The sequence below is a fragment of the Coturnix japonica genome, chromosome 5, assembly GCF_001577835.2.
Source record: "Coturnix japonica isolate 7356 chromosome 5, Coturnix japonica 2.1, whole genome shotgun sequence".
NCBI classification, from domain to species: Eukaryota; Metazoa; Chordata; class Aves; order Galliformes; family Phasianidae; genus Coturnix; species Coturnix japonica.
The window spans coordinates 12,407,586-12,422,553 of record NC_029520.1 but is presented as its reverse complement, the minus strand read 5'-3'; the positions used below and the strand labels follow the sequence as shown (position 1 = coordinate 12,422,553).

General features: G+C 41.1%; 1 protein-coding gene across 1 annotated transcript in view; it reads left to right on the top strand.

The window, feature by feature from the left end:
• The first annotated feature begins 6,636 nt into the window (after positions 1-6,636).
• Positions 6,637-14,968, top strand: part of MICAL2 (microtubule associated monooxygenase, calponin and LIM domain containing 2) — a 119,040-nt gene continuing 110,708 nt past the window's right edge. The window contains exon 1 of the mRNA XM_032445211.1: positions 6,637-6,762. The gene's annotated coding sequence lies outside the window, so the exon portion shown is untranslated. The remainder of the gene's footprint in view (positions 6,763-14,968) is intronic.

Genomic DNA, 14,968 nt, shown 5'->3' with positions numbered 1-14,968 from the left:
GTGGAAACAGGAATAAGCCACATTTTTTTTCTGTGATCAGATAAGAAAGAGAAACTATCAGTACTGCTGTGGCTGAGTACAAAGTAGAAAAACTGAAGTTGCAGTAGGAAGTTAAAAAGCAATTAAACTTTCAAGATCATATTCCTGAGCAGCAGTTTGATAGCACTGATTTAATTTTTACCCAGAAATGCAAGAATTCCAATCTTTGAAAGATAATTTTCCTGTGGTTGAGGTTGATATGAACTATCTACCTATAGAGTTAGAGGCATACAACTAACAACTTTAAAACACCAGATTTAAGGAAACACCTCTTTTGTGTTTGCACTATGGGTGCCCTATGAATGTCATGAATATCTGCTTTAACAATTGTGTTGCTGTGCTGCAGTTTGGCCTCCGGTGAGAACTGTGGAATCCTTGCTTTTAACAGAGGTCTTTTTTCTTTCTTTTACAGTTGATTGAGGTCAGAAGGAAAGCTGGTTATTGGTTTGAATGACTATGGGATTGACTCTAGTACAAGGTAGGACGCTGAATAGAATTTTCTTTTTCTTTTTTTTACCAGGAAGCACAGTAGCAAAAAATGTCAGTATGCATTTTTTAACTGAGCATAAACTTACCTTCTGAACCACAATTACCGAGTATTTCTGAACAAAGTTTACAAATAGGAATATTTGTAAACCACATAGATCAGATTGAAATGAAAACCTACAGATGAAGAAAAATTGTATATTCATCAATACCATTTTTGCTGAACTATAGATAACCATAATAAGCACAGCTTCAGTGCAATCTATAAATCTGTGGTTATTCCCTTTTTCCCTATCCACATGATTCTGAAAAAAAAACAGCAAACGTGAGAGCAAAAATGACAATGATATCAAAGGACGTTTCCTAGAAAATCCGGGATATGGGAAGGAACTATGCAAGCTGTAATTATACATTGGCCAGAGTCCTAATTAAGACAGAGCAATAGATTTCACACTTCTTTGCCCAGACTACAGGTTTGCTCTCAGGTTTCCCTGTAATAGTCTCGAAGTGTGTCATGGCTAAGTTTAAGGCTTTTGTATGAATGCTGCTGGTAAAGGCTTTAATTATGCATAACTCCTGTTTCTTAGCAACTTTGTTTTAAACAAAGTGGGAGTTGAATGCATATAATTGATTTATTTTATGCTGTCAAGACAGACAATAATGTACAACAGACAAAACAGATACCCAACAGTTGCTGGTTGTTTTCTATTATCTCCATAGAGCAAGTAAGAAATGTTTGCATAAGATATTTTTTAAAAATAAATTGATCTTCTTCCTAGCCATTCCTCTCTGGCTAAGCTCAAGAAGTAAGGGCATATCTTCTCTAATAAAGCATAACACTGCAAAGCAAATGATCAGCCACTGGAAACTCCTGAAGTAAACTCTGGAACTGCCAAAGACAGTAACTCCCTTCCTAAGAATGGGAAAAGAGGGAGTCACCACTAAACTTCTAGCATGGGGGTATGCTCAAGAGAACAGACACGTTAATGAAACACGGTAACATGGGCTAACTTTATATGTTTAATTCAAACATGAAGAATGAGAGAATCTGCCTGTGAAACCAGGAGCATAGCAGTTAGAAGTACTGTAGTTCCATCCTTGAACTAGGAAGTCTGCTTGAGCTTTCAGGTGCCTGAGGAGCAGCAGCTTCCCAAAATTGCCACCAGAGACTATCTCTGCACTCAGACTAATAATAACCATGGTCTTCACTGGCTCACACTTGTCTTCCTTCCATTAGTGACACTCGGTGAAGACTTTGTTCAGTAACACCCACAAAACATAAATAACATTTAATTAAATAAAGTCTCTGCTAAGATTTAATATGCTAACATCAAAGCATCCGGAAAGTGATCTTTGTCTCTGACAGAAGGTTTCCCACAGACAAGGAATAATGTCAGGTACTTGCTGATGATGGTCGGAATTGTTAAGAGTAAATTCATACGGCTTCATGCTTTTCACTGACAGGCAGTCACACTCTAGGAGCTATTTTCATGCAGCTGCGTGCCAAGCACTCACTTCTATAGTTTTGGGGATTTTAATTTGTTTGTTTGCTATTTCTTATTGTGTTGTTGTTTTTTTTTTTAATTCCCCCTAAATCTTTTATCACATACATGTTTATTTTCCTCCTGATATAATCTGAAGCAACCCAGCTGGCCACTTAGCAGTGTGACATCTTCTAAGTAGCTGACAGTTACCGGCGCATGCAGATGTTTTAGATCCCCAGCAAAGCAGAGTTTATTTACCATCTCTACACTGCCTGGACTCATTTAGCTTGAAAGACTATGTATCAACTTAAATTTCTTTATTATTCTACTTGACATTTAAGTTTAATTTCGCTCTGCAAGTCTTAATCTGAAATCAAGTATGACCAAACTGAGAATGCATTTCAGGAAAGGTGTTAGCACAGCAGTGCAGGAAGGAAATCTTATCAGCTTTGTTGAGCTTGGTTGGTTAGTTTTACAGAGATTCATTTGTCAGCAGAACTAGAGGCAGCACAGCTGCAAGGACTAGCTAGGTCTAGTCCAAAGCGTATAGGAATCCATGCACAATGATGTTTAATTACTTGATCCTTTACTCTCTAATATCAGTGAGATGTTGCCATTTAGTTCAGTGGGAGAATAAATACATCTATGCCTTTGATGTTCTTTCAAATGCATTTCTCAGAGTAGTGATTTCTGTAAAACAGAAGCAGAATCAAAACTGCATTTCTGCACAGAAACCCAAATGACAGAAATGAAAATATAAAATATCTGTGGACTAAAGCCCTTAGAGTACAGACAATTTGTCATTAATAAAATTAAATAATTATCATATTCCTGAGGGAAAGAATATATAACCCCTTCCCTTTGGATAACTAAATATTTTAACAGGGCAGAAAAAGGGGGAAAAATATTGCAACTGTTTATACGATGGCTGCTCTGAAAGTGTTGCCTCCTTTTATTACATTAGTCCAAAATGTCAGAGGCTGAGGATGGTGGTACAGCAGTAAAGGCTGAACCTCCTCACCAGTGTTCCATTCTGTGTTGTTGCTGTGTGACAGATGGCAGCAGAGCGGCACTCTGACAAAATGGCATCCGATGCAGAAGTGCAGATGAAGCAAAAGTGTGGGATTCTCTGATAACTCTACCAAAGCGTCTAAGAATCATAATCCAGAATTATATGGGAAGCAAGAGATTGTGCTGTGCTCAGATTTGGTGTATGATTAATAATTTTGGGTCAGTAAAATCTGTTCTAGCTTCAGGGAGATTTAACCAGCAAAGAGATGTTATTCAAAAAGTGAAATTTCCTAGATTTGTATCTATAAACTGTGTCAGACAAACTTTGTTCCCTTTCTATCAAAAGATCAGAGAAAACATTCACGTATGGAAACAAAAACAAACCAAACCAACCAAACATGACACCAGGGATGGTGTTGGAGGATAAAAGACTCATCCCTCATCTTCCCTAGTTCATGAACTTGCTGTTGACTGTGGGAAGAGGGCTAGGAAATTAGTTAGGTGTGTTCTGTTGGTACTTCTCCCTGTTGTGCTTTTGTTTCTGGTTTTGTTGGGATTGTTGTTGTTGCTTTTAATTAGGCAACAGGGATCTTGTAGAATTGTTTAAATATTTGCTGTTTACCAATGAACAGTGCTTTAAACTCTACCTCGAGAGACATGTGTAAATCTGTTAATGTGTTTAGAAGCTTGAGCAGTGATGCTGCTTATGAGGTGTCTCACACTGGAGTAATTTCATTAAGGGCATTATCTGACACATTCAGGCTCGGGTAGGAAGGGCTATTTCCTGCACATGTGGTAAGAAAATCCAGCTATTCCACGCTCCTGGAAAATCATGCTCCCACATAAAGAAATTAGCTTCCTTTCCTTAGATCTGTTTCCCATCATCTGTAAAGCTAAATTCCTTTAAAAGAACCACTCTAATGGCTTTACATGTTCATTTAAAAACAGAAACAAAACTCCAGAGCGTTATTGAAGGAGAGTATGTAGCTACTGATTTTCAACAGAGATGATTATGACGACAAACTTTAAACCATGAGCAGGAAAATATTAATGCTACCAGCAGTGCCTTATTACGGGTTGTAATAAATTGTGAAGATTTTTACCTTCATACAAGCATTTCAACCTCATGAGCCTCTGTGGGGCAATCTTATTAACTTACCCTGTAGATCACAAACCAATATACTCAAAATACATGCAGGACTTGCTCAAAGGAATAAAGGGGGTGAGTGGTGGGGGAGTGAATTCAGCATGGACTCCCCCAAAAACAGGCTGCAACACTACCAACCAGAGCATCTCTTTTGTTTAAAAAAGTAGAATTTAACTTTAAATAAATCCATAATTAATAAGAAAAGATCAGACAGAATGTTTAAATACCACAAGAAGGACTTTTATTGTGTTGGATATGTAGATAGTATTACATTTACAAGAATTTGTAAAAGCTTGCACATGTCAGGAAGGAGAGTGCTTTATATAATAAGCCACAGTGAGGAGATGAACATCCTGCGACAGTTAGCAGGCATAGCTTTATGAGTTGATAAGGCTGGATTGTTTTTCATATTCTTACTCCTTTTTCCTATCCTTTAAAAGGGGGAGGACAGCTAAGCCGGAGCAAAGAAAATGAAGTACAAAGCAGCTGTGCTGTTAAAATTAATGCTTTAGGAACATGGTCTTGCTGGAAAAGGGAGAAGGGGAGGCCCTGGAGCACCTAGGGAAGGCACTGCTTCCCTTTATGCTTTCCTTTTATGTCCCATGCTTCATGTAAGGGAGGTTGGGCTACAGTAGCCAACAGAACCACATGTAATGGCAGATTTGGTAGTTCTTGATTAGTATTTATTAAACTGAGCTTTAGCAAAGTGTATTCATCTTAGCCAGAGAGATTAGGCTGTACCTAAGCTATGTTTTCCTTTGGAAAGAAGTGGGTGTGACTGTATAAAATATTTCTTAATTCCAATTAAGTAATATCTAATGGCACATAACTTAAAAAGATGTTTATGATTAGAGTTAAAATTAGCGAGTGTGAACTGTACATTCATCTTCTGGCCATTTTCAAAGGCCAAGTATTTAATCAGCAAACACACTGACCATGGGCACTAGAACAAGGTCTCCCTGGTGTGTGCAGCCCTCTACATGCCTCCCTTCTTCAGGGTGTGCTGAGACACCCTGGAGGCATTTGGCAGGAGAGGGTTGCTTTTCTTTACACTTAGAAACTACTGAGAGGAATGGAGGGAGGAGCAGCCCTGGTAAAGGTGAAGAGGTGCACAGGAGGTCAGTGCTGTAAGCATCGTTCCTAAAGAAGAAAGTTTTGGAATATTTTCCAGGGGAGGTTAAATTAAGTTTGACTTTGTATTTTCTGGGTTCTCTGTGGAGGAAACTCTTCCACATTGCTCCCAGTGCTGGGCCTAAGCTAGGAAGACTTTCAGTCAGGCTGATACCATTTCTTTATTACACACCCATTCCCTGCTAACTACAGATTACCTCTGCTGAAAGTTTGCCAAGAGCATTTTCTCATTCTTTGTTCTTGTTTTCCTCAAGGCTGCTAAAGATCTGCATTCTTTCTGATAAGAGGAAAATGATATGTACCTTCTTTGTTGTTGTTGTTTTACTTATATCACTTTAAGGGAAAAGTACACATACTCTCCCATAGTTATATAAGCCAGATAAACATACTGCAACTCAAAAGTAAATGACCGAATAAAAGTGAGGTTCAGCCAAGAAAGACTCAAGAAGCTCGAAGACACATTTCAACCCAAATGAGAGAAATTTTGTTGTGCAGAGTACCCTGATGTTGAGAAATGATTTCAGAGGGTTGGCTGAGTGCTCGGCTCCTTACGGATTGTGCTTCACCCAGCTGTGTAGGTGAGCAGGGCCACAGCTCCTTACCCTGTTTCTCTCCATGTTCTCCCAGGCAGTTTTACATTTGGTTCAGGGCAAGCAAATGTGAGATAGCTCAGGTAGCTCCTTATCTTGAGAGCCAAGTGTCCTGCTCCTCCAGGCACCTCCCAGGTCACTCAGGGTACGGTGGCTGTGTGGCACGTGTCAAAGCATTTATGAATGCTGTCAGTTACCTACATGGAACCATAGAGTCTGCTGAGGTTTTTTATCAAGCATTTAGATACGTGCTTTGCCCACAGAGCATTTCCCCTCCTTGCTGCAGTAAGTTGAGTGACTCCAATTCATTTCTGCATCCTTTCTTTTATGAAACCTTACTTCCACATTAGCAAGATGGTTGTGTTGATCAAAACCAAGCAACTGTAGCACGAACAACATTCGCTCTATCACAGTCCTTTATTTCTGGTAGTTTTTCCATGTACTCGTAGCATTAAACCTTCCTAATATGTGACAGGCCTTCAGCTTCCTCAAATACCGAGTCTAAACAAAGGAAAGTCATTTCTGGGTTCCCTATTTCAAGCTCCGCCGGACGCAGTGACGGCCTCCCACTTCTCCAATTTGCAATGCCGTGAAGGAGGAAATCTCCCCCGTCGGGCTGAACGCGGAGCCCGATCCGAGCCCGCAGGTGGGCGCCCGAACGGCCCCGGCCCGCGGAGCCACGAGGGGGCGCGGTAAAAGCTCCCACTGCGCGCGGTGGTTCCGTGCACCTTGCTGGAGGCTCGGGGCGCCCGGCGCGGTTCGCACGGGGCTGGGGCTACCGGCCCGCCTCCGCCCGCCCCGGCCCCGCCCCAGCCGCGCCGAGCCGTGCTGTGCCGAGCGGAGGGCAGCATGCGGAGCGGCGCCGCCAGCAGCGGTAGGGTCATACTCCGCCTCGAGGGTCGCGCTGCGGGCGGAGCAGGTGCGGCGGGTGGAAGCTCCGGGGGCCGCGGCGTTTTGTACCGTGATAAGGTGCGGGCGGGTGCCGGTCGGCTGCTTGAGCGGCTGCTTGGGCGGCTAAGTGCCGGTGCCAGGCGGGGCAGTTTGGGGGTTCTCGCGCTTAGTCGGAGGGAGACGCAGTGTTACTTCGTAAGTATCCCGCGATTAAGGCTGGGAAATGCTTTCCAAACGTTTTGCGGCGCTAAAGTGGGCTATTAGTTCGGACGTGTCCTAGTGAGTGTGCTAATGAGCGTAATAGCACCCTTCCCTGCGCACCTTCTGTGTTAATTGAATATGGCATCTGCTGGGTCTTCGTCTGTGCTTTGAAGTATGCCTTAATCTACGATAGTAATTGTCTTCTCATGTTCCTTGCTTTTTTTTTTTTTTTTTTTTTTTGAATGTGTAAATTCAGCATGTGATTTGAATACACGTAGCTGGCCGTAGGTTGGGCTTCGGGACTCCTGATTGCTGATTTACTTGCCCCAGGCTTATGTGGTTGATCCATTATCAAAAAGTTTTCAGTTCCCTTCTAACTCGCTTATCGGGAAGGATCTGAAGGGTTCTGCTGACTTGAAAAACCGTTTACAATTGGCAACCTTGTTGGTGCTTTCAGCCAAAATGCGATCTGAGTGTGGAAACCGAACTGCATTCTTGCATCTAAAGATGGTCCCTGCAGGTCAGAATTGAGGCGTGCTGGCATAGCCAGGAAAGTGCATATGAGTGTAGGGCTTCTTCTTTTTTTTTCTTTTTTCTTTTTTTTTTCTTTTTTTTTCTTAGAGACTCCAACTCCTGTAACAAGGCAGAACAGCACTGTGGTTTCATGCTGCCCAGGCCCTGCTGGGGTGCAGCTGCCCCCCCCTCTGACTCTGCTCTTGGTTTTGAGGAAGTTCTTAATCTGGCACTGTGACTCAGTGTCCTAATCTTTAAAATGGCTTAATAAGACTTGTCACACTTGCCTCCCAGGGATATTAACATGTAATTGATGTTCACAAAGTACCTTCATCAGGGAGAAAAGAGGGCATCTTGCTTCCTTCATTTCGCCATTCTATATTGGTTGCTAAATATATTACATGGGTGGAAAACAGATTATCCAATGACCAACTGGCATTCATGTCTCTTATCATATACACGAGCACTTCAAATACATGTTTGCCCATGTCTGATGAATTTGAAATACTTGGTTTTTTTCATGGTTTTATTCTTTCTGGAGGACAGGTCATATGGAAAACTCTCTTTTAAAATACTGTTCTGTGGTACCATCCAACTTATTCTCCAAGATCTGGAGGTAGTCACTTGATTTTTTTCTCTACCTATTATAAAGTCAGTAAACGTTTTGAGAATTAAAATCACACTGACTCACTTAACATTGGACGCATGCTTGACTCACGTTTTACTCAAACCAAGTCTTATGTTCCAGCTTGGGTTTTTTTTGTCATGTTTCACTTCTTTATCAAATGGAAATGTGAAAAATAATTCTACCATTCTCTGCTTGAAAGAAGTTGTCATTAGGACAAGTGCTGTTTTTATCTTTGTACTTTGTATCTTCTTGCTGCCCAGAGCAGTAATTAGCAGCTTTACTCTCTTGACTTGAATCTCACCCCACCTCCTCCTTATCACCTCTGCCTCCCCCTGGGGCAGATAGCAGAGTCTGCAGTGGCAGTAGCACAGGGCTGGGATCACCAGTAACATATGCCGGGGGACATCAGCTTCTCTGAGGTGGGCACACCTACTTGTATTACTGGTGTAATGGTGTTTTTGCAGCTCAAGCCTTGGCTTTAGAAATTTTCAGTCCTTTCCCTGAATCTTGGTTCCTGCAGGGCTGTGTGCTGGGAGGCTCTTCTGTGGCTGGGCCGACTTGCACGTTCACTTGTGTGTTTCTTTCTATTTTGCCTTTCAGCAAAACATGTATTAACCCCTTCATGTTAATTAAACATATTAAATAATTTAATACCTGACAAGGAGGGCTTTAAAATGCTGCTTGATATTGGTAACTGCTGTTTTCTTCATCTGACTTGAAGAAGGAACTGGAGATACAGCTTACAATGAGCAGTGAAGACAGGCTGCATTCAGATTCTTCTTCCCCTGTGGTCTACAGCAAATGTCTGACTTGTTCTGCTTGTCTATAAATGTGGGCAAATTCATCACTGGCTTTCTAAATGTTTAACAAAAACAAAACAAACAAAAAACAACAAAGGAGAGAGAGAAATACTGTGTTCTCAACTTTCTCAGCTCTGCATTTCCTTTCCTTGTTCTTTGTTGCCTTCCTTAACCTGAAGATGAAGATGTAGAGCAGTATGAAGTGTCTGATATTGCGGTGGTCGCACTTCTTGTAAGGAGTTTTGATTTCCTTTGCTTTTGTCTCAAATCTAGAAGCAGGCATCATCTGAGAAGATTCTGCTTTCTTCCTTAGGTATTCTGAATTAAGGTTTTCCTGTCTGTTGCCCATGTCTCACGAGAAATGTGGAGATGAGAGGCTTTCTTTGTGGTTGCAGGAAGCCAAAAAATGAGAGGTGAAGCATGTTCACTGAGAAGCCAGCTAGCAATCAAGTCTTTCACCTCTTTTAACACATACCTTGTATCTGCTCCAGCTGTCTCACTGCTCTGGTATTTTATAATTAGTATCTTGAAAACTCAAGGGAAAGCTTTCAAATGCTACGTATTTCCCACTGGGACTCTTCCACGTGGCTGTAACATTTGTTGTGAGACCTTGGTAACATGTGTCTGTTCCTCAGATGGGTTGGATTCCCCTTGTGTCAGCAGGAAATCTGGCTTTCTACTGGAAGAGGCTGTACTTCTTAGGAGTGTGGTGTGTTTTGATTCCCTTGAGATGAAGGTGATGTCAGGTGACTGAAATTGAGGTCTGCTTTCCTGTGTGGTGCTTCTGTTTTTTCAGCTTGTTCTCCTGTTGTGTCCATGGTCAGCGAGTTACAGGATGGCTGAGGATGGCTTTGTGTCTCTGTAAAGGCAGCCTGGCACTCTTACATATGTATAACACACACGTACTTGTATAATATACACTTACAGTGTGCACTTTGTATGAGAGCAAATTGTTTTGCTATACTTCTTTCTGTTTGAAGAGTCCTCGTGTACTTGCCATAAATTTGAGAAATGCAGCCTCTGCTCTGTGTCTGGCAGCCAGGCTGCTGGGGGGGGGAGGTGGTGGAATGACATGACATGCTGTTTGGCTTGCTTGTCACTAGGACTGGTTTTAGAGGTGTTTATGCTGACAGATCGACTCCTTCAGAAGTGGTATTAGTAGTTCGGGGTATTCCAGCACCAGAGGCTAGACTGTTTCCAGAAAACAGGGGTATTCTAAATTAAGGCCATTAAGTGTTCACTGATTCAGTGACTGCAGATACACAGTTAATATTGTATTGTGACACATTCTGAAAATGGCTGGGTTTATTTTTGACATGGAGAAGATGACTAAGAATAACTCTTTCATCTATGCATACTTGCATTTACAAGCAAGTGAAAACTTCCCCAAAATGATCTTTAGTCATGTTTATACTCTTAAGTCCATGAAAGGAAAAAAACTGACTTAGGCTTAAGTCTGAGAAGTACATGTTGTCAGGCCCATTTCCTGCTCCAGGCAACAGTTCAGTGAATTTGGGTTTTATTCAGGAAGTTGTTTTCCCTTCCAAATACTTGGGGGCAATCTCATATGTGAGATGCAGGGACATGGTGAAGAAACACAGGTCCTTGTCAGGAAAGGCAGATGCTACCACAGCACAAATTCTGATAGATGCTACTGTCTTTGCTTATCACCTCAGCTTCTAATTGTGTTTATCTCAGTGTCCCAGTAACTCAGATGTAACTAGGAAATGTAACTTCATAAAGTTACTGGTTGAAACTTCACTCAAGTTCAGACTTTCCTGTACTTGTGTTTGTTTCCTGTTGCTTTTTCCATCTTAGATCTGTGATGGTAAAAACTTCTGAGGGGGGAACAATTCTGTAGGCAGCTCCTGGCTTTAGTCTTCAGCTGCCTGGCTCTTTGTGGGCACCTTGCTACGTTGTGTTAATTGGTGGCCAAAGGCTGCTTGGGAATTTTCAGGCAGATGGTTTATCAAAATGTGTGTTGGGAATGTGTCAACTAGATTTAACTCTTTGTTCTTGTCTCTGGTATCTGCATTGGTATGGACAAACAAAGGCAGTATTTTCTTCACATGCTACATTCAGCCAAGTGGATGCTACCAGTTTAGATTTTAAAACGACTGTAAATGCATGTTACAGAGTTTTGGCTTCTTAAATAGTAGGTTCTTTGGATCCTTTAGTCCACGATAAACCCTTCTCAGACCTTTTAAGCTCGCAGCTTATTGCCCATGAAGACTCCAGTAATGCTGAAGGTGGTGTTAGAGTTTATCTTTCTGTGTAACTGACGTAGCCAAGGATAAAAATAGAATTTCCAAAGCCATGTGAAATTTTTGTTGGAAATATGTGGGTATGTATTTAACTGGCTTTAAATAGCCTTACTGTAATTCAGCCTTGTATCCATAAAATTTGCATGAGGGAAGACTGTTTTAATAGTGTTTCTTTAGAAAGACTGAGTGCATCAAAATACTGTTTAGTTTAGATAATGTATTTTGCTGTCCTGAATATTACCTGAATAGTCAACTCCAACTGGCAGTTGACAGGCTTTTAAATCCTTATGGCATGTTTTCCCCGTCTGTTGTCTGCAAATCAAATGATGTCCAGCAACAAATTAATAAAAAGCAAAGCAAAAGCTGAAGCAGGAGATGCCTTTTTCTCCCATCCCTCTGAGAAGACTTGGGTTTGGCAGATAGTGGAATTCTTATTTGCATCTAATTGGCTGAGTGTGTATTGCAGTAACTATAATCTGTGCTATTGGCTGAGGTGAGTCCCATCTGTTAGAGTTGTTAGGGATGTACAGTGCCCTGAGCCTTTGCACCTGCGTGCATGGATGGATTTAGAGAAACAAATACAGTCTCTGAAGGCAGTTGCTAAAAGCAAGGGAGGAGTTCAAAATATAATGCAGGGCTCTCAGCTGACGCTTTTTCTATCTGAAAAAAACTCCTCTCATTACACATTATCTTGTAAACTCCAGTATAGGTAGTAGGTAGTTTTAGTTTTCTGCTTTCATATGAGATCAGCTTCCTTCTGTAAAGAGTCATCTATTGCATGCATTTATTATCAGGCTTTTCATTATGAATTTTCTTCCTGCTGTGTCACCCTGTACTGAGCTGGAGAATAATTTTAATTTGTAGCCTGAACTGATTAGTAGAAGATTCAGAGCTTGTTCTGCAGGAGGTGCTTGGACTTGGCTTCATGGTAACAAGTGTATGGTTAGTGCTGATATTTTTAACAATATATTTGTTCTTGTCACTTCACATTGTCTGTCAGTCCAGCACAGTCTATACCTGTACACTTGAATTGCAGCTGAGTTTCACCTGTGAGAGATTGTAAAGGAGGGAGCATCCTGAGAAGAGCACTTATTTCTCCAGGCCTTTTTTTCCCATCTAGCTGGGCTAAATGAGCTGCTGATGGAGGGTTATATTTTGATTTGGATAATTCATAGAATCTGTTTCTCTCTGAGATTCAAATCCAAAGTTTTCAGCTCAGTATTTGGTTTTTCCTTTACGCTGAGCGCAATGAATACCTATGACTGTCATCTGTGCTGTGCTGCTATAACTTCAGAAAATTGCTAAGATAATTACACAGCTGTAGAAACAGCAGAATATTGAAGTCTGGAGATATTTGTCAGATATCATGGTTATGCTTTGTAGGATGAATGCAAAATGTAGGTTCCTTCCTTTTCTATCTGTGGATGTCTTAAATAACAGCTGACACTCCTCTGTATGGTATTTGTATTCAGAGCATTAATGTGGTTGAATGAATATCAGAAATGTGCGCTTTTAAGGCTTGGAAACAAGCTCCATAAACATGAGCTATTGGTGCATATTCAAAACCAAAGTCAGTGTATGTAACCAAATACCTCTTGTCGTAATTACTCTTTCAAACACTGCCCTTGCCCCAAGTCAACATTAGTGTCCTACCAAATACATTAGGAAGAATTAGGCTTATGTTTGGGACTCAGCAAGTCCTCATAGCAAACCTGTTAAGACAAAAGAAACTCCTTTCTGTTGTTGCAGTGGGGGTATATGAGAGAGAGAGCAGAAAGGTTAGGGTGGTTGACTTTATTTCCTGGAAATGACTAGCATACGTTTTTCAGTGCATAAAACGGATATTACTCAGTTTCTGATGGGCTTCCTTGTAAAAGTGTCTTGAAGCAGGCATTGGCTTAAATCTGTTGCTTGCATTCTTGACATGCAGTATTATGTGATGCTATCTCGTCACAGCGGCATGCAGTGTGCCATGATGTATAAATAACCCTGTGTGTCAAAGGTAATTTTAGACAATGTGCCAAATATTTAATGAAGTGCTGGGTCTCGTCCTGGCTATCTGGTATATATTTGGGAGTAGGTATCTGAGCTGAACTGCGACAGAGGGGTGATGAGTAACGTAATACTCTCCGACACATGCTGCTGAGCTACTTCATACCGTACAGTAAGATGGCCAGCGCTGTAGGTCAGCTGCATCTTATTTGTGACTCTGATACCTAGATAAGTAGACAGACAAATAGGTTAATACGTGCTAGGCCAACCTGCCTTGGTGCTTGCTGAGGAAAGAAGAATTGCTTTTTATATTCTTTGTGGTGTAATTTTAATGAATGTTTTGTGTCTGAATTGTGAAGTTAAATATGGAGTAGCATGCAGAGGGGGGCTGGCTTTACTGCTTCAGGAGTACTGCTTTCCCAGGAGGAGAGCTCAGTGGGATGCTGACTACAGGCAGTTCAGTACATTGTCCTTCCATGCAGAGTTAAGTTGTCCTGGGGCTGATAGCAGTCCTTGAAGAAGGGTGGTTTGGGGAGTTGCAAAGCAGCTGTGTTGCACACCAAGAGCTTGCCATAGTTCTGGATGTGGGCAGCAGAGGTGAATATGGGCCCCTTGCTTGGAGCAGGCACTTCTTTCTGGGTTTACTTCTGGTCTGGGGCTGAAACTCCACACTGGGAAGTATTCTTCTCTGTGTTTATGTTAGGAAGGAGACCTACAGGGGCTTTAGCTTTCACTTTCTTAGGCAAAAATACAAAGTGCAGGGTTATTTAATTTCCATATTCTTTTTTACTGAGGAAGGAGTTGTGATTTCCTTCTGAATATGTGTGTATAATGTCCAACAAAGTTTTTCATGATAACGACAGAAATTTTGTTATATTTTAATGCCTTAATTATGCATACATTTAAATATATACCACTGAATAAGCTTACTGCTGCTGCTTTAGCTACTACTAGACTTAATGAATGAGTTGATGTTATTGGTAACTTGTGTAGAAGCACCTTCAGTCTCAGTTATGGAACCAAAATAGTAGTCTCCCATTTACCATGTTCTTTGTGCATCAAACCAAAGGAATTACACAGCTACCTCAGAGCAAGGTGAGACACTTCTATGTGTTATGAGAAGTCCAAGGTTCAACCTGAGAGATAAGCACACAGGTGACTTAGTGCTGTTTCATGGCTTCTTGACTCAGCTTTTTCTGATAAAGTGCTTGTGTGCATCAGACAGTCAGGTAAAGCTGATAGCTTTGAATCTCTCTTGTTCTTTGAAAGTAAAACTTTGTGGATTTTTTGGGAAGTGAAACATTCAACAGGTTGTGACTGACCAAAACTTTAATAGGATACTTGTGCTTAAGCTGTCCTGGCTGATTTGAAGTCTCAACCTAATATAACCACAAATATTGTCTTCTGGAGAATAGCTGTATAATTGTATAAGTATTGCTTTTACTTAACTGATTTCTAAGGAATGCCATACATAGTGTAGCAGGTTTGCATTTCTGTACAAGAAGTAAACATTGATCTATGACAGATTTTTTGCTCTTCTAGCTCACAAAGTGCTTGAGTACCTACTTTTCATATTTATTGGCTCTACTGCAGTAGCATGCAGAGAAACAAAAAATGGGAAGGCTTTCCTTGTCTGTCTGCCTAACTGGTTGTCCTGTAGACAATATGCAGAACATCCTGACCTGTAGCCCATTAGCTCCATACCAAATTTGTTGAAAATATACCCTTTTCTCTTTTCTGCCAAGTATAGAAGAGCTTTAAAGAAGCTTTTCTCTTTTCTGCCAGGTATAG